Here is a 20,761-nt window from a genome sequence, read left to right on the forward strand (position 1 = left end):
TAGCGCCGATAAATTATTCTTTACAGAACTAAGAGAGGCCTCGAGATTAACTCCCCTTGTCCTTATGGGGGACTTCAACTTGCCAGACGTTAACTGGGAGTGCCACACGGCTGACACGAGCAAGTCCAGGAGGTTCATGAAACACCTAGATGATAACTTCTTGGTGCAGGTGCTAATGGAGCCAACTAGGAAAGGTGACCTCCTAAACCTGTTGCTAGAAAACAGAGAGGGTCTGGTGGGAGATGTGGTGATTGGTGGCCGCCTCGGTCATAGCGACCATGAAGTGGTTGAGTTCAAAATTTACGGTGACAGAAGGAAAAGTGCCACCAAAACCTCATCCCTGGATTTGGAGAAAACGGACTTCAGGCTGCTCAGGGAACTAGTCAGCAAGGTCCCCTGGGAAACTGCTCTTGAAGGCCTCGATGTCCACCAGTGCTGGTCATTCTTTAAGCGATGCCTCCTAGAAGCACAAGATCAGGCAATTCCTAAATATCGCAAGTCAGGCAGGCGGGGCAGGAGGCCGGCGTGGCTGACCAGGAACATTCTAATGGAGATTAGGCAGAAACAGAGAGTGTTTCGCTACTGGAAGGAGGGCCAGGTGTCATGGAAAGAATACAGGGATGCTGTTCGTGTTTGTAGGAAGAAAATTCGTGTGGCTAAAGCCCACCTAGAGTTGAAGCTGGCTGTGTCTGTGAGAGAAAATAAAAAGGGTTTTTTTAGATATGTGAATGGAAAAAGGAGAACTAAAGAATACATAGGGCCGCTCCTTGATAGGGAAGGTCTCCTCACAGACAATGACACAGGCAAAGCAGAGACACTTAATGCCTTCTTTGCCTCTGTCTTCAATGCCAATGATGGGCTTCGGGACCCAGGGTGCCCTGAGCTGGAGGACCAGGACGGTGGGGATGACAAACTCCCAACCGACCCTGAACGTGTGCGGGATTTGCTACTCCACCTGGATCCCTACAAGTCCATGGGTCCGGATGGGATTCATCCCCGGGTGCTGAAAGAGCTGGCGGACGTCATCGCGGAACCTCTCTCAATTATTTTTCAACAATCCTGGGAATCTGGAGAGGTCCCGGTAGACTGGAAGCTGGCAAATGTTGTGCCGATTTTCAAGAAGGGTCAGAAAGAAGACCCTAGCAATTACAGGCCTGTCAGTCTCACGTCAGTGCCTGGTAAAATCATGGAGAAGATGGTTCTCAAAATTACTGTCCCCCAGGTGCACCTGGGGGACAAAGCAGTCATTGGTCCCAGCCAGCATGGGTTTGTGAAGGGTAGGTCCTGCCTAACTAACCTGATTTCCTTTTATGATAAGATCACCCGTATGGTGGACCAAGGGAAACCAGCTGATGTGATTTTTTTGGACTTCAGCAAGGCTTTTGACACGGTCTCCCATAGGATCCTACTGGACAAAATGTCCACCATACAGCTAAATAAAAACATCATACGATGGGTGAGCAATTGGCTAACGGGCAGGGCCCAAAGGGTTATGGTGAATGGCGCTGCGTCAGGCTGGCGGGCGGTCACCAGTGGGGTCCCTCAAGGCTCCATTTTAGGGCCGGTACTTTTCAATATTTTTATGAACGATCTGGATGTAGGAATAGAAGGTATTTTGAGCAAGTTTGCTGATGACACCAAACTTGGAGGAGTTGTGGACTCGAATGAGGGTGGAAAGGCCTTGCAGAGGGAATAGGTTGGAGAGCTGGGCGATCACCAACCGCATGAAGTTCAATAAGAGCAAGTGCCGGGTCCTGCACCTGGGACGGGGAAACCCCGGCTGCACGCACAGACTGGGCGATGAGACGCTGGAGAGCAGCCTAGAAGAGAGGGATCTGGGGGTCGTGGTAGACAGCAAGTTGAATACGAGCCAGCAGTGTGCCCTGGCAGCCAGGAGTGCCAACCGTGTCCTGGGGTGCATCAAGCACGGCATCGCTAGTAGGTCAAGGGAGGTGATTGTCCCGCTCTACTCTGCGCTGGTGAGGCCTCACCTCGAGTACTGTGTGCAGTTCTGGGCACCACAGTATAAAAAGGACATGAAACTGTTGGAGAGTGTCCAGAGGAGGGCTACGAAGATGGTGAAAGGCCTGGAGGGGAAGACGTACGAGGAACGGCTGAGGGCACTGGGCCTGTTCAGCCTGGAGAAGAGGAGGCTGAGGGGAGACCTCATCGCAGTCTACAACTTCCTCGTAAGGGGGTGTCGAGAGGCAGGAGGCCTTTTCTCCATTAACACCAGTGACAGGACCCGCAGGAATGGGGTTAAGCTGAGGCAGGGGAAATTTAGGCTTGACATCAGGAGGGGGTTCTTCACAGAGAGGGTGGTTGCACACTGGAACAGGCTCCCCAGGGAAGTGGTCACTGCACCGAGCCTGTCTGAATTTAAGAAGAGATTGGACTGTGCGCTTAGTCACATGGTCTGAACTTTTGGGTAGACCTGTGCGGTGTCAAGAGTTGGACTCGATGATCCTTAAGGGTCCCTTCCAACTCAGGATATTCTATGATTCTATGATTCTATGATTCTATGATTCTATGTTTTTTTTTCAATTATGTAAACAGCAAGAGGAAGACTAGGGATAATGTGGTTCCCTTGCTGAATGAGGGGGGTGTCCTGGTCATGGGAGACGCTGAGAAGGCAGATATGTTGAATGCTTTCTTTGCTTCAGTCTTTGCTTCAAGGACACTTCCCCAGGACTCCTCACCCCTGACAGTAGGACAAAGGGTCTGGGAAATGGAGGGCTCCCCCCTGGTGGATGTGGGAATGGTTCGTGAGCGTCTGAGTGGGCTCAACGCACACAAATCCATGGGTCCTGATGGGATGCATCCACGTGTGCTAAGGGAGATGTGATCACTGAACTGCTCTCTTTGAAAGTTCCTGGAGAACGGGTGAGGTGCCTGAAGACTGGAGGATAGCCAATGTCACTCTGGTCTTCAAGAAGGGCAGGAAGGAGGATCTGGGAAAATACAGGCCAGTCAGTCTCACCTCTGTCCCTGGAAAGGTATTGCAGCAGCCTGTTCTGGATGCCATCTCCAAGCAATTGGAAGAGAAGAAGGTTATGAGGAGTAGTCAGCATGGATTCGCCAAGGGGAAGTCATGCTCAATCAACCTCATTGCCTTCTATGATGGCATCACCAGCTGGGTAGATGGGGGAGAGCAGTGGATGTCATCTACCTTGACTTTAGCAAGGCTTTCGATACTGTCTCCCATGATATCCTACTAAGAAATCTGAGAAAGTGTGGGATAGATGAGTGGACGGCAAGGTGGGTTGAGAACTGGCTGACTGGCCGAGCTCAGAGGGTGGTGATCGGCGGAGTAGAGTCTGGCTGGAGGCCTGTGACTCGCGGTGTTCCCCAGGGGCTGGCGCTGGGTCCGGTCTTGTTCAACATCTTCATCAACAACCTTGATGAGGGAATAGTGTCTGCCCTCAGCAAGTACGCCAATGACACAAAGCTGGGAGGAGTGGCTGACACACCAGAAGGCTGCGTGAGACCTGGACTGGCTGGAGAGATGGGCAGGAAGAAACCAAATGAGATTTAATAAGAGCAAGTGTAGAGTCCTGCACCTGGGAAGGAACAACCTGAATTATCAGTACAGGCTGGGGGACCACCTGCTGGAGAGGACCTCTGAGGAGAAGGACCTGGGGGTCCTGGTGGACGACAGGTTGACCATGAGCCAGCACTGTGCCCTTGTGGCCAAGAGGGCCAATGGGATCCTGGTGTGCATTAAAAGGAGCGTGGCCAGCAGGTCAAGGGAGGTAATCCTCCCGCTCTACTCTGCCCTGGTCAGGCCTCAGCTGGAGTACTGTGTCCAGTACCCGATGATCTTTCAAGGTCCCTTCCAACCCCTATGTTCTGTGATTCTGTGATATTCAAAATATTTTTTATTTCATTGCACTCAACAGTTATGTTTCTCACTTCAAATTACTTCAAGATGTCAAAATCTCTAGTGGTACAGCAAAAGAAAGAAATGAAAACTTCTGGAAAACAAAGTAAAATGCCCTCAATTTGTAATAAAACAAGCAATAGGCCTAAGGTATAAAATCTATAGTCTAAGGACCTAAGTATATAATCATATTGTACCATAATCTGAATGCAGTTGATATATTGATTAACATAAAATGTAAAGGTAACATAGATTAAAACTTATAACAATAACTTTTGATTTGTTATCTGTGATACGAAAATACCTTTTAATTGTTTCTTACTTTGCTGTGGAAGCACAATATATAAACTTTCCATGACACAGAAATTTTTCTTATAGATAATTCAATTTAAACTTGAGAAAAATTACTGGTCAATGGTTCTATGTCCAAGTGGAGATCGATGACGAGTGGTGTCTCTCAGAGGACTGTCTTGGAACCAGTGCTTTTCAATAACTTTGTCAATGACATAGATGATGAGATAGATAGCACCCTCAGCAAGTTTGCAGATGACACCAAGCTAAGTGGTGTGGTTGATACAACAGAAGGAAAGGAAGCCATTCAAAGGGCCCTGGATAGGCTGGAGAAGTGGACCCATGTGAACCGCATGAGGTTCAATAATTCTAAGTGAAAGGTGCTGCACCTGGGTCGGGGCAATCCCAAACAGGAATACAGACTGGGTGAAGAATTCACTGAGAGCAGCCCAGAGGAGAAGGACTTGTGGGTTCTGATGGATCAAAAGCTTGACATGAGCCTGCAGTGCATGCCTGCAGACCAGAAGGCTAACTGCATCCTGGGCTGCATCAACAGAGGAGTGGCCAACAGGTTGAGGGAAATGATTGTCCCCCTCTATTCTGCCCTCGAGATGCCCCACCTGGAGTACTGCATCCAGGTCTGGGAACCCCAGCACAAGAAAGATATGGATCTGTTCAAGCAAGTCCAGAGGAGGGCTGCAAAGATGATCAGGGAGCTGGAGCACCTCCCCTATGAAGAAAGGCTGTGAGAGCTGGGGATGTTCAGACTGAAGAAGAGAACATTCGGGGGACACCTCATTACAGCCTTAAAGGGGTCTTATAAAAATGATGGAGAAGGACTTGGGTAGATAATGATAGGACAAGGGGGACTGGTTTTGAACTGCAAGAATCTAATTTAGAATAGACATTAGGAAGAAATTCTTCACGCAATGGGTGGTGAGGCACTGGCACAGGTTACCCAAAGAAGTTGTGGATACCCCATCCCTGGAGATGTCCAAGGCCAGGCTGGATTGGGCCTTGATGGCCAACCTGATCAAGTGTTAGGCATCCCCGCCTATGGAAGGGAATTGGAGTTATGTGATCTTTACGGTCCCTTCCAACCCAAGCCATTCTACGATTCCACGATTCTAAACAAATGCAAAAGTGCAGCATCTTTTCTTTTTCATTTAATGATAATATTTGAATGATAAGGACTTTTTATTAGTACCATGTGTTTAGATATGTAAACACTTTATATAGAATATTTATGCATTTGTACCTTTTATATATATATATTTGTATTATAGTGTATTTATATATATTTATTTGTAATATAGTGTATTTGTACCTTTTATATATATTTAAATGTGTATATATATAATGTGTATGTATAAAGCAAATAGGTTTATGTGAGAATGATATTATTGTCTCATGAGTGGGTGGAACCTATTATTTTGCATATATAAGATGTGTTTGTGTCAGATTATGTTGTGGGAAAAAAATCTTCAGATAAACTCAGTGAAAGGAGAATTACAAAATCTGTAATATGTGCTGACAATAAGAAATAACACCCTTTGCTTGCTTAAGTTTAAAAAAAATGATGAATTAATGAATTTGATTATTCCTGATATGATTTTATTTTTTTTTCTCTCAAACAATTGTACAGTTATTTCCCAGAACTTCAGATTTTATAAAATACCTTGTTTTATGCTTGGAAATGTAGATATCCCTTACTTAGTCATTAAACTTGTATAAATCTTTTATAGAAATACAAGAAAAATGTATTTACATCATTTATATCTTGTAATAAATATTATTTGAGATGCAAGGAGATTTTTTTTGGAAAAATTAAAACTGTCATAGTGAATATTAAGATAAACTTCTAGAGGTGGAACAAATTATCAGTGGAGCTCCAGAGAAAAAAGAAAAAAGGAGAAAATGCATAATTCATTATGACATCTCTGCTATTGTTCTCAAGACAGATCTTCCCTGGGACTTCTGGTACCATTCTAATTATTAAATAAATACTAACAACTGAAAATAATACTAAATGTTTGGGTTAACATTGTAAAATGTAGCATAACTATATGAATTCTTCATTGAGATCTCATATCTCACTAATTTACAATAATTTGTTGAACATGTCAAAGTAATAAGTAAAGCTAAGAACAAAAGGTTATTCCCTGAAAATGAAAGGTAGAAAATTCCTACCTGATTAAATACTTTTACACAGTCATAGACTCAGAATATCCTAAGCTGGAAGAAACCCACAAAGATGATTAAGTCCAACTCTTGGCCTCACACAGGACCACTAAAAAATCAAATCATATGTCTCAGAGTGTTTCCCAATGCCTAATTAAACTGTGGATCTCATTATAACAAAAATCTAGCTAAAAATTCAGTAAGATTAAAAAATTAGATTTGGACTTTTTGATGATTTCTGGTCACAACATTTGGAATAGATTCTGACACCTCATACACAGAAGTTTAAGTAAATCCTTATCAATTAAAAAAAAAAAATAGTATGGGTATAATAACAAATATGACAGTGCAAGATTCTTAAATTTTTCCTTGCAAATTCCGGAAACAGTTACAGAGATAGAATATTTATCTCAATGGCTCTAATCATTGATATTTTATAATATTTTTAAATCTCTCTTAATGTAATAATAATTAAATCCAGAAGATGTTTATAAGCAAGAATGGGTAGATAGTTTATGAAAGAGGATGTGGTCCTGAGTCTAATCACAATTTTAACCAGTATGTAGCTGCAATGTATACTAGGACAACTGAGAGGGTCAAATTCCTGGACAGTAGATGTCCCCAGGATTCAGAAGCACTGGAAAGGAACCAAGGTCTTGAAAACCGTACTGGAGTTCTTACAGACGTGTTGGCTTGGTTCACATTTGTCCAGCTAATATTGCAGATTTTGATTTCAGCAAGGTGGGAAGTCTAACCAGGACTGTTTTCTTGCATACTTAACTTTAAAGTAAAATACAGCCCAGAATCATCTATATGGCACTGTAATTTTAGCTCCAGTTTTCTCATTAACTCACTAAATTTGATAACATTCCAATCCAGAATAATAAAGGCTGCAACTTTAATGGAAGTCTTGTGAGCTTTGAGGTACAAGACTGGAAAAAAACGTTTTTGAAGTTTGTTCAGTTTGGATTCTCAGCATCTTATTGGACTACTTCCTATTTATAAAGTCAATTCTGACTATAAATTGTTGGTATATAGCTGTGAAGTAGTAATTATAAAACAAACATTGTAAAGGAAACACTTTTACCAGGAAAGCTTTACTTCATGTTTCTGCTTATTCTCAAGACCTAAAAATTCAGGCCAAAGGGGAAACAGCAGGCAAGTACCATTACACTTAATGTAAGTAACATTAATTTGCAATTTAGAGGTTTGCAATTTATTTTATCTTTCTAAGAAAACAGGTGGTGGATGGTAGGAAATACTTATGTACTCATCATCAGTGAAAATAAACTAATCCTGACTTTCTGTCTCTCATCTAAGATGTTGTGAATCATTATGCACCACTATCAGGAGGCAATGATGGGTGGTTTCCAACAAGGGAAAGCAGGCTAACAGCAGGGCTGGCAGGGCAGGAGCACAGCTCCACAGTAGCTGAACAAAGTGAGCAGAGCAGGTCTGGTGTTGATAAGCAGAGTCAGCCAAGAATCTGGAGTTTGCCAGACAAGTCTGTAGTGATGAGGAAGGCTTAAGATGCAGGCCAGGATGTCAAACCAGAAGAGCAAGGCCAAGATCAGTGAAGTGTAAAGCACACTACAGGCATACCTGTGCTTGGGTAATAGCCAAGGCAAGGAACCTGAGCTTCACTGCAACTCCTAAATCAAGGCAGGGAAGCCCCAGTAAGGCTTCTAATGGCTTTCTTGCACCAGCCATTTCCACAGCAGCTGGAGCCAAGTTTGAACAGCTGTTCTTGGGAACGTCAGAGCTGGTTTTGATTGCAGACAGACAATCTGCACAGCACAGACAGACCCTTCAGCACAGTCACAGAACTCAGTGGTGAACTCTGAACTGGACGTCTTTTCTGCCCTGAACTTAATTGATTTGATTTGTTTTGTATTTAAGGATGGTAATCCTGCCTGTGAAGTTCCACTCTTGGAATTCATGTAAATTTTATAAGCACATTTGTTCTGTGTTAATTTGATGGTGGCTAATTATTTTACCTGTAAGTACTGTGGTTTAAATTATGAGGAGTTTTCCTTGTATATAGGTCAAAATACAACTTCTAGTATGCTGGAGTGCACATATTGATTGGACAAGTCACATTGAACATCTTGCATTCTCGTATGAAAAAAAAAATATATATTGAAAGTAATGGAGAAGGATATCTACTTGAAGTGATTTAATGTTTTAGGCTTTCAAATGGGCAGTTAAGGGTTTATCCAGAACAGAGTTCTGCTGAATTGAGGGCTGGTAATTTGTTTTCATTAAAAAGCATAAAATATTCTCATCCTTCTAAATGTTTCTTCTAATAACCTTGAACTGAATAATCAGTAAGGCACCAGTTCATTGTAATAAATGGCTGTTGGGTATTAATGTGACTCTTTCCTGAGCCTAACATCCCTCTTTCTCAGGCACAGACTTCAGTTACTAAGCTTTGGGTCCATGTTCTTTATCACATCCATCTGTTGCTTTGTGCTAATCTGTCATTATCCTAAAGACTTTGTGTTAGAGAGATCAGTTATTAATAATGACTGGATTATTATTATTATTATTTTCGGCATGTCACTTCATTGTAATTTGCTAATGCTTTTATGAATGGGACAATACTCTCCATTGCAAATATTTTATCTTTAAGCTCTTCCATAACTGCTGTGTCTTACTATCTAGAGTAATCACATTTTTGCATGGAATGCCAGGTACATTATGTGACGTGTCTGGTGCATCTGTTCCAGTCTGTCATAGAGTTCTGGCCTTTATTAGAGAACTGAACCTACCAAAGTTTGTGATTTATCATCTGTTTCAAGTCTGAAGTGGGGCAGTGGGACCTAAAGAGAGCTTAAAAACAACATGATCCTCATAACTGTTAATAATTGAGCAATGCTGATAAGCTATCAGCTATAGTGTTTGTGTACATTCAGCTTAGATTTTGGGGCAGGTAGGTTTGCAGAGTGAATCCTGAAGATTAATGACTAGTGCAAGGAGTAGAGAGCTTCGACAAACTGTTGGCAATAGGCTTGCAAAGTATAAAAAGAGTAATCTTTGCAGACTATGATGGCTTATGTATACATTTGATACATAACATGAATGCTATTTTGGAAAAGTAAGTCTAACATAAACTAGAGGTATTAGAAACCTTTAGGTCACGAGTGTTCTTGGGTGCCCGGAATGACTTGTTTACTCCCAAGCTTATGAGGCATTTCATGATAATTTGTTTTATTTCATTCACAGTGTATGTTCTTTTTTTTTTTTTTCTTTTTTCCCAGTTGTTTCTTGAATTCTGTTTTCATAATTAACAGTTTATAATTCACCTTGATGTGTGGCATATTCATTCACACATAGTTTTCTGCCAATATTTGTGATTCTATTGTATCTGACAATGTTAAATCAGTGATTTTTAATTGTCAGCTTGCTGCTCCAGCCAGCAAATGTGCCAAGATGGTTTGTTTGTATTTCAGGGTTCCCATTTTTCAACTCTTGTTTATTTTGCCACATACACAAAGCTACTTTCACTTCAGCTGCCAAAATTTCAGTGCATATCCTGGAAATATTTCAGTCTGTTAGCTCAAAATATATCTTCCTGGGTCTTCTTGACCCCTATCCAATAACTAAAAACCCTTTGTTTTTTATCATTTCCATTAACTCAGTTAGACATTTCTACCTTCTCTTTCTACCAGTTTTGGCTGCTTCTCCATTTTTCAACCCTTGCTGCTCCTAGATGGCAGAGGAGGCAATAAAAAAATAAAAATGAAAAATTTCTTCAAAGAAGAAATGGATCTGTACCATGGAATGTCTCACAAATAGTGATTGCGGTCTTGGTAATACAACAAGTTTTAAAGTTTCACCAAATGGTCTTATTCTTAAAATACTTTTTTAAACAAATGCAGAATTAAATTATTTCAAGTACTCAAGTTCCTCTTCAAAAATCCTTTGTCTCTCTTCATGTTACTGACCTTAACAGTGAAGTTGTGGTGAATGGAGTCAAATCCAGTTGGAGGCCGGTAACTAGTGGCGTCCCCCAGGGCTCAGTGCTGGGGCCAGTCCTCTTTAATTTCTTCATCGAAGATCTGGATGAGGGCATTGAGTGCACACTCAGTAAGTTCGCAGATGACACCAAGTTACGTGCGTGTGTCGATCTGCTCGAGGGTAGGAAGGCTCTGCAGGAGGATCTCGATAGGCTGCACCGATGGGCTGAGGTCAACTGTATGAAGTTCAACAAGGACAAGTGCCGGGTCCTGCACCTGGGGCGCAATAACCCCAAGCAGAGCTACAGACTGGTAGAGGATTGGCTGGAAAGCTGCCAGGTAGAGAAGGACCTGAGAGTATTGGTTGATAGTCGGCTGAATATGAGCCAGCAGTGTGCTCAGGTGGCCAAGAAGGCCAACAGCATCCTGGCTTGCATAAGAAGCAGTGTGGCCAGCAGGGCTAGGGAAGTGATCGTCCCCCTGTACTTAGCTCTGGTGAGGCTGCACCTCGAGTACTGTGTTCAGTTTTGGGCCCCTTGTTACAAGAAGGACATTGAGGTGCTCGAGCGAGTCCAGAGAAGGGCGATGAAGCTGGTGAGGGGTCTGGAGAACAAGTCCTGCGAGGATCAGCTGAAGGAGCTGGGCTTGTTCAGCCTGGAGAAAAGGAGGCTCAGGGGCGACCTTATTGCTCTCTACAGGTACCTTAAAGGAGGTTGTAGCGAGGTGGGGGTTGGCCTGTTCTCCCATGTGCCTGGTGACAGGACGAGGGGGAATGGGCTGAAGTTGCACCAGGGGAGTTTTAGGTTGGATCTTAGGAAGAACTTCTTTACTGAAAGGGTTGTTAGACATTGGAACAGGCTGCCCAGGGAGGTGGTGGAGTCACCATCCCTGGAGGTCTTTAAAAGACGTTTAGATGTAGAGCTTAGTGATATGGTTTAGTGGAGGACTTGTTAGTGTTAGGTCAGAGGTTGGACTAGGTGATCTTGAGGTCTCTTCCAACCTAGAAACTCTGTGATTCTGTGTGATTAACCTTTGTCTTATAAAATAGGCATTTATACTCCATTCACTATGCTGCCACATCCTTTATAATTTATGCAGTTTATGGACAGTCCCTGTGATTTGATGTCTTAACTTTAACAGACACAATATTATTTTGTCCATAATCTCCATAACTATCTATAAAAGGCTCCGTATAATATTCCAGTGGTTTCTTTTGTGGTTGATCTGTCATGTATGTTTGTCTGCACTTATAATGCCTGAATAATTTTCTAAACAGATACTGAAATCTTGGGTCTTAAATCATCAACTAATGTGTCTTCTCTCTTCTTAATTCCGCTACAGCAATATTAGATTTATTATTATTATTATTATTATTATTTATCTTATTGATTTATCTCTCAAATGATGATGATTTTTTTTTTACACACTTGGTTTCATTGAATTTTATAGTGTAAAAATCTAAATATTGTATCAAGGAGGGAGAAAATGAGAAAGACTACAAACTAGAAATGCTAGTTGGGAATCATCAGATATTTATGCAAATGGTTATTTCACAATAAATTAATAAATAATATATGTATAAAACCCACAAACAAAAATACATAAAACTAAATGCTTTATTCCTCATATTTAAGACAAAGTAAAAGATAGTATCTACCTTTAGATTTCTAAGAAGAAATAATGATTGAACAAGATGAATGCTAGGATTAAGAGTTGCCAAGCTCGAGTATGTTACCTGCTCAAATTCACTGAATTTGAATCAGTTATTCCTGAATTAACTGACTGAAGATGATTCAAGTGACCCTTAGCTATGTGATAGAAGCTTAAAATAGATGGTAGAAAAAGCTGGAAATTACATGAAATCCAATGAATATAATTTTAGATACTAAATCTTAGATAAGGGCAAGGATGCTAATAAATAGGAGTGAATAATTGAATGATCTGAGTTAATTCACTTAATCTGACTTTTTGATCCATGCCATGCTGTTTTGGATTTGATGGTGCTAAGATCTAGAGAGACACAGAAGAGAGAAGGCATCTGAGAGGGGTGAGAAGAAACTGAAGAAACAGATTAGAGAAGTTGCACTAAGCAAACTAATATCTATAAAACATTGCATTGTAATTATATTAATAAATTAAAGATGACAAAAGAATATTACTGAGAACTTGAAGTCAGCTCAGTATAGTTAAATAGTTAATATAGTCCCTTGTACTGTTTTTGCTTGTGCTGAATTAACACCCTCCAAGACAATTTGTAAGCACAGTTTTCAAATTAGCACAGGCCAGAAACTCTTCCCAACAAGTACTGTAGATAGGAATCACTTCATGGAAGTTGACTTTGGTATCATGAACCCAGTAGGATTTAACTTTCATGTAACATATATAACCTTAGTAGGATGATGTAAGGAGTTAATATCTTGTTTCTAATGATAAATTTGATTACAGGAAGTTTTCTAAAGACAAACTACTGATTTATTGAAAGAAAAAATTTATAGGTTTGATGCCTGTAAACATGCCATGAAGAAATTAATCTGGTGTCTCAAAATACATAGAAAAATCTTTGGAAAGATTGTGGAGACCTGCAAAACAACAAAAAACAATAACAAATTCAAATAGAATAAAATGTTTTCTGCTTGGGTTCTGCTACCATTAAGATCTTCTAAGTTCAATTTATACTGTATTAACATATATTAAAAAATGTGCTTTCTTTTTTACACCATCTTAGAACCTAAAACATTAGAACTTGTAAGATAAAACTGATTTCAATATGAAGAGCTTAGATTACAAGAGTACTTAGATTTACAAAATACTGTGATGATGAATAGATCAATCAGAGAAAGAACAATGCATTAATAATCTCATGCATAATAGAATACAGAGGGTCTACTTGAAGAGATGCATTTTACACATCATGAGGAAAGAATGAGACCTGCATTCTTAAATACATGTGGTTGACCTGTTACAGTTGATAGATATTTAATTATATTAATACAGTTACAAAATGTGACTTTTCTGTGTGCGTATAAACTAATTTGTTTATGGCATCTGAATTTTAATTGGGGATGATAAACTACAGCTGTTAGAGGAATTTTTGAGTCTTGTTTTCTGTTAATGCTAAATTTAAGCACATCAATAACATGGAGATTTGTGTTTATGATTTTGTATATTAGTTTTTGAAAGAAGAATACGTGATCAACATACCTATAGAAAGCAAGATTTATACAGGGAAGAAAAAAAAAAAAGCTTTTCACATTCACAAATATTCAAAGGCAGAAAATTACTTTATCCTGTAAATACTTTAGATATTAAAGTAGATTTGTTGACATGATGAATAGTATGCATGCAAGCATTGCATTCTGTACTTTGTAACCGTTGTAAACAGTCTATTAATCTCTTTCATTAAATGCAGGAGTTTCAAAATTTAAGAAACGTGGCTGCAACAGGTTTATCAGCCACCTGGTGTCTGAGGTTATTTCTGGTGATGTGGTGGGTTGACCCCAGCTGGTAGCTTAGGCCCTCCATCCATATACTCTCTTACTCTCCCTTAACAGGATAGGGAAGAGAATCAGAGTGAAAAAGAAAGAAAACTTGTAGGTTAGGATAGACAGTTTAATAAGAAGAACAAAGGTAAGGAAATAAGAAGTTAATTTACTACTTCCTATTGGTAGGCATGTGTTTAAACATTTCCAGAAAAGTAGGGTTTAAGCACACCTATGTAGTGGGTTTATGTGGCAAGGTTTTGGTAGCAGGGGGCCATAGGGGTGGTTTCTGTGAGAAAGATCTAGAAGCCGCCCCATGTTTGGGAAGGGCTCCATTGTTGTCCAGATCTGAGCCAATAAGCGATGCTGTTTTGCACCTCTGTGAGACCATATTTAAGACAGGGAAAAAACGCTGCACCACACAGCAGCTGGGAGGGTCAAGGGAGTGAGAAACAGCCTTGCAGGTGCCAAGGTCAGTGTAGAAGGAGGGGGAGAGGTGCTCCAGGCGTCGGAGCAGAAGTCCCCTGCGGCCTGTGGTGAGGACCATGGTGAAGCAGGATGTCCCCCTGCAGCCCATGGAGTACCATGGTGGAGCAGGGTTCCACGCTGCAGCCCGTGGAGGAGACCACGGTGGAGCAGGTGGCCCTGCACCGATGGAGGCTGCCACCTGTGGAAGACCCCTGCCGGAGCAGATTCTGGGCCGGACCTGTAGTCCGTGGAGAGGAGACCACGCAGGAGCAGGTGATCTGGCAGGAGCTGCTGCCCGTGGGGGAGCCAGGTTGGAGCAGTTTCCTCCTGAGGGATGGACCCCGTGGTACGGACCCATATCTGGAGCAGTTCTGGAAGAGCTGCTGCCTGTGGGAAGCCCACGCCGGATCAGTTCGTCAAGGACTGTATCTCGTGGGTGGGACCCCACAGCACAGGGGATGAGAGTGACCGAGAAGGAGCAGCAGAGAAGAAGTGCTGTAGACTGACCATAACCCCCATTCCCCCGTTCCCCTGCGCCGCTCGGGGGGAGGAGGTGGAAGAGGGTGGATGGGGGGGAGGTGCTTTTGGTTTCTTTCCTTTGTTTCTCACTTCTCTAGCTTGTTAGTAATGAGCAATAAATCTTACTATCTGTCTTCTTATGCTGAGTCTGGTTTGCCCGTTACACTAATTATTGCGTGATTTTCTCGTCCTTATCTCAATCCTTGAGCCCCTTTCACATATTTTCTCCCCATTCCTCTTTGAGGAGGGGGAGTGAGAGAGCAGCTGTGGTGGAGCTCGGCTGCCCACTCGAGCGGAACCACGACAACCTAGCAGTTAGTTGGGAAGAAAAATGCCAAAACATGAGCATTCCCTTCCCCCCCCCCCCCCCCCCAATTTACTTCTCCTCTTCTCCCTAAGTATGTATTGCTGATCATGATATCATATGGTGTGGAATATCATCCTTTTGGTCAGTTTGGGTCAGATAACCTGTTTTTGTTCCCTCCTAGCATTCTGTTCACCTCCAAACTTCTTGTTTGATGAGGGCAGAGTGTGTGTGGGTGGATGCAGGCCTTGGCACTGTTCAAACACTTTTCAGCAAAAAAATAAAACACTGGTGAATTATAAGTGCTTTTTTATTCACAAATCTATAACACCCCATACAGACTGCTATGAAGAAAACTCCATCCCATCCAGAATTAGTACAACCTCCACCCTTTATTCCAAAGTATTTACAACTTGCTCAGGTCATAGGCTATCTAGTATATCCTCATTAACACCCTTCTTTCTGTCCCCCTCCCACTTATCACCTTCCCTGTCCAGCTTCTCACCCACTGTTATCATTCCCTTAATCTATGAGCCATCCCTGAATTACATACCACAACCCACAGTGGCATATCACAGACAAGTGTGGAGTATGTGTGGACGTAAGGCCACATAAAACCCTATTTGACAATATTTACATATTCCTCCTTATGAAGAATAATTCCATCTTCAATTTATATAATATAGTTTGGAACAACATGCTTTTAAGCCACATTTAATTTCCCTCATACTATCATCCATATTTTTGCTCCATAATTATCTAGAAAACTATCTGCCTTCCTTGGCCCTCTCCTTTTCCAGTCATTCTTACATTTGATCGCCTCTAAACTGCAGATGTCTTTACTTCATGCAGCCAAGGGCTGAAAACCATGAGGAGAAATGAGATGCGAACAAATATTGGGTGCTTGAGTACACCAGCTGCATCATATCAGAGCACAAACAGCTTGTGTTCAAAATTAGCTTTGTTACTGTGCAACTGCAAACTCCCCTCAGTCTTCTCTAAAACCAATAAATTATGTGAAACAACATTCCTAGGGCCTCTCTTCCTTGGCTCAGGAGATGCAGTGAAGATTGTTCTCCCCGTGCCTTGGTTTGTACTTGAGCTGCAGTGCAGATGGGGCTGTGCCTAGCTTTGAACTTTGATGATCCCAAACTTATTTTACTAACTTGGCTTCTTGCCTAGACCTGTACAGCTCTTCCTGCTTGGAAACTGTGGGACTGCACCCTTTGCTGGTGAAGCTACTGTCTCTTTTTGCCTTGTGGTCACCTCTGGCTCCAAGCTTGTCTTCCTTTAAAGATCATAGAATAGAATCATAGAATCATTTGGGTTGGAAAAGACCTCTAACATCATGTCTTTTAACCAAGCACTGCCAAGTCCACTATTAAACCATGTCACTAAGATCTATATCTATATATTTTCTGAAGACCTCCAGGGATGATTACTTAACTGCTTCCCTGGGCATCCTGTTCCAATACTTCACAACACTTTTAGTTGGGAAATATTTCCTAATATCCAACCTAAACCTCCTCCTGTACAACTTAAGGCCATTTGCTCATCTTATCACCTGGTGCTTGGGAGAGGACACTAATCTCCACCTTGCTGTGGCCTCATTTAATATAACTGTAGAGCACAATAAGGTCTCCCCTGAGCCTTTTCTCTAGGAGCTCCCTCAGCTGCTCCTCATAAGACTTGTTCTCTAGACCTTTCACCAGCTTCGTTGCCCTTCTTTGGACATGCTCCACCGCCTAGATGTCCTGCTTGTAGTGAGGGGACCAAGTCTGAACACAGTACTTAAGGTGCAGCCTCACCAGAGCTGAGTACAGAGGGACAATCTCTTCCCTAGTACTGCTGGCCACACTTTTTCTGATACAAGCCAGGATGCTGTAGGCTTTGTTGGCCACCAGAGCACACTGCTGGCTCATATTCAACTTGCTATCGACAACCATATCCCTTTCTAATTGGAAGCTTTCCAGCCACTCTTCCCCCAGCCTGTAGGGTTTCACAGGGTTGTTGTGCTCCAAGTGCGGAACCCAGCCCTGAGTCTTGTTAAGCTTCATACAGTTGGCCTCAGCCCATTAGTCCAGCCTATCCAGATCCTCCTGTAGAGCCTTCCTACCCTCAAGCTGATCAAGACTCACGTCCAACTAAGTGTCATATGCAAACTTACTGAAGACACTCTTGTCCAGATAATTTATAAAGATATTGAAGAAACCTGGCCCCAGTATGGAACCCTGGGGGACACCAGTAGTGACAAGCCTCCAAGTGGATTTAACTCCATTCACCACATCTCTTTGGGCCAAGACATCCATCCAGCTTTTAACCCAATGAAGTGTACACCCATCCAAGCAGTGAGCAAACCATTTCTCTGGGAGAATGATGGAAACAGTGTCAAAAGTCTTACTGAAGTCTAAATAGACCACATTTTCCTCATCCATTGAGCATGTCACCTCGTTGTAGAAGGAGATCGGGTTCATCATTCAAGACCTGCCCTTCATAAACCCTTGCTGACTTGGCCATGTGATGGCACTCAGGATAATCTGCTTCATGAGCTTTCCTGGCATTGAAGTCAGTCTGACAGGCCTGTAGTTTATCAGGTCCTCCGTCTGGACCTTTTTGGTCATTTGCTAAGACCAGTCAACTGGGACCTCCCCTGATGGCCAGGACTGCTGATAACTGACAGAATGTGTCTTGGTGAGCGATTACACCAGCTCCCTTAATACCCTGGTGGGGATCCCATCTGACACCATAGACTTGCATCCGTCTAAGTTGTTTAGCAGATCACTAACCATAACTCATGGATTACAAGAGCTTCATTCTGCTCCCTGTCCTTCTCTGACAGCTCAGGGGACTGGGTAGCTGGAGAACAGCTAGAATTGCTGCTGAAGACTGAAACAAAGGAGGCATTAAGTACCTCAGCCTTTTCCACATCTCGTCACTATGTTTCTACCACCACACATCCAATAAAGGACGGAGGTTCTTCTTAGTCCTCCTTTTCTTGGTTATGTATTTATAAAAACAATTTTAATATATTTAACAGCAGTAGCCAGACTGAGCTCTAGTTGTTTTGTTGTTGTTGTTGTTGTTGTTGTTGTTGTTGTTGTTGTTGTTGTTGTTTGTTTGTTTGTTTTTTTTCCCCACAGCTTTATGACATCTTTATAGTCCTCCTGAGAGGCCTGCCCTTTCTTCCAAGGGTCACAAACCCTCTTTTTCTTCTTGAGCTCTAGCCATAGCTCTCTGTTCATCCTGGCCAGTCTTCCATGTCAGCTTCTCTTTCATCACATAGGGAGGACAACCTGCTCCTATGCCTTTAAGATTTTTTTTCCTGAAGAGTGTCCAGCCTTCCTGGACTCCTTTGCTCTGCAGCACTGCATCCCAAGGGACTCCGCCAACCAGTCTCCTAAATGTTAAAGTCTGTCCTTCAGAAGTCCAGTGTGGCAGTTCTGCTAACCCACCTCCTTACTTTTCCAAGGATTGATTTTTATTTTTTTAATTTATGATCGCTATCCCCAAAATGTCCTCCAACCTTCACATCACCCCCAAGCTATTCTCTCTTCACAAGCAAAAGATCCAGCGGGATCCAGAGCTAACCCTTGTTGCCTCACTCACCACCCGTGTCAGGAACTTATCTTCCACACACTCTAGAAACTTCCTAGACTGTTTCCTCTCTGCTGCGTTGTATTTTCTTCAGACAACCATTGAGTTGAAATCCCCAAGATATCAATCAAATTCCACTCTGAGCACTTGATTCTCTTATTTCATTCTGACATCCATTTGTTCTCCCTTTTTCTTTGCAAGACAATTTTTTTTTCATGACTCTATGTCTTTCCATAAATATGTAGAGCTCTCATCAGGTTTAGTCCTCCTTGATAATACAGCAGGCTTTTACTGTGAAAGGAAATAAAACTCACTTAAATTATGTTAAATCAAGTGCCTTGTAAATCAGCAGTAAAAAGCTACTTGAAGAACTTGCTTCTTCTTAATCAGTTAGTTGTGTTTATACCCTGAAGTATTCATTGTCCACATGTTCTTAATATTAAAGTCTAAAATCAGATGTTAATTCCACTATATATATATATATTTATATATATATATATATATATATATAACTTTATATATATATATAAAGTTACATTAAACACAGCTTTATTCATATACAATGAAAATCTCATATGGACAAAGGTGAATTCAGACAGGATTTTTTTCCCTGTTTTCTGATAAGGTAGCCTTAAGCAAATAATCATCGGAGAATAGGCACATATCAACAACATGAAGCAAGGGGCAGATGTGCAAATTTTCTCAGGGAATAGAGTAACTAGGTCACAAGCAATATTAATCCAGAAAAAGACAACTGCTGGTGTGTTGTGATTGAACTTTTTCCATGTGGTAAAAGACATTCAAGTATTTTTAAATTTCAGTGAAATGCTAATGCAGACTTCTTTTGAAACAATATGTGGATAGACTCATGGAGAGAGATGCAATTATAACATCCTGTACAGCCAAAGATGGATGTAGAACATTTAAATCTGGCTAGGACTTAACTTTGGACTTCAGGTGCAGAGTGCTCAAGCTACAGAAATACAGTACTAGCTTGCAAAAATTGTACAACCTGCAATAGTTTCAGATGAGGCAGTTAAGTCATAAATATCTATTATTTGTTAATATAATTGTAGATGATGAAAAGACCAGTGCCAAGAGTGTGTAGGTGTCTCAAACAACCTATGTGAAATAGATTAGAAAACAGAAGCAATGAGTTTTTTCTGTCTTTTTGAAGTAAGTCAAAATTTCAATAATTATCTATTCAAATTTCAGTTCTACTCATTGTATTGTGTTTATGTAGCAAGGTTTTGGTGGTAGGAGTCTTCAGCGGTGGCCTTTGTGAAGAGTCCAGAAGTTGCTCCATGTAAGATAAGGACCAGTTTCAGCCAGCTCCAAAGGGACCTGGCCCTGCCAGAATCAAGCCAATAAGTAATGTTTGCACCTCTGGAAGAGCAGACAGCCTTGCAGACACCAAGATTAGTGCAGAAGGAGGGCAGGAGGTGCTCTCAGTGCTGGAGCTGAAGTTCTCAAGGGCAATGAAGGGGCAATGGGTGCGAGCTGGAACATAGGAGGTTCTGCTTAAACATGAGACAAAACTTTTACAGTGAAGGTGACAGAACACTGGAACAGGCTGCCCAGGGGGATTGGGGAGTCTCCTTCTCTGGAGACATTCAAAACCTGCCTGAACATGTTCCTGTTTGACATGATTTAGGTGTTCCTGCTCTGGCAGAGTGATTGGACTAGATGAACTTTCAAGATCCCTTCCAATCCCTAACATTCTGTGATTCTTCTGCAGTCTGTGGAGAGGCCCCTGGTGCCCCCCTGCAGCCCTCCCATGGCTGAGCAGATCTCCATGCTGCAGCCCATGGAGGAGCCCCCAGTGGAGCAGGTCAATGTGGCCTGGAGGAGACTGTGGCCCATGGAGAGCCCCTGCAGGAGCAGACTCTGGGCCGGAGTTGTAGCCTGTGGATTGGAGCCCATGCAGGAGCAGGGCATCACAGCGGGATGGAGAAGATAAATAGAAAGGTAAAACTAAAAAAACTTATGGTTTGAGATAAAGACAAGTAACAAGTAAATCAAAAGCACGCACATAAAGAAAAACAATGAATTCATAGAATCATAGAATGGTTTGGGTTGGAAGGAA

Source organism: Anas platyrhynchos, chromosome 3 (genome assembly GCF_047663525.1).
Source record: "Anas platyrhynchos isolate ZD024472 breed Pekin duck chromosome 3, IASCAAS_PekinDuck_T2T, whole genome shotgun sequence".
Classification (NCBI taxonomy): Eukaryota; Metazoa; Chordata; class Aves; order Anseriformes; family Anatidae; genus Anas; species Anas platyrhynchos.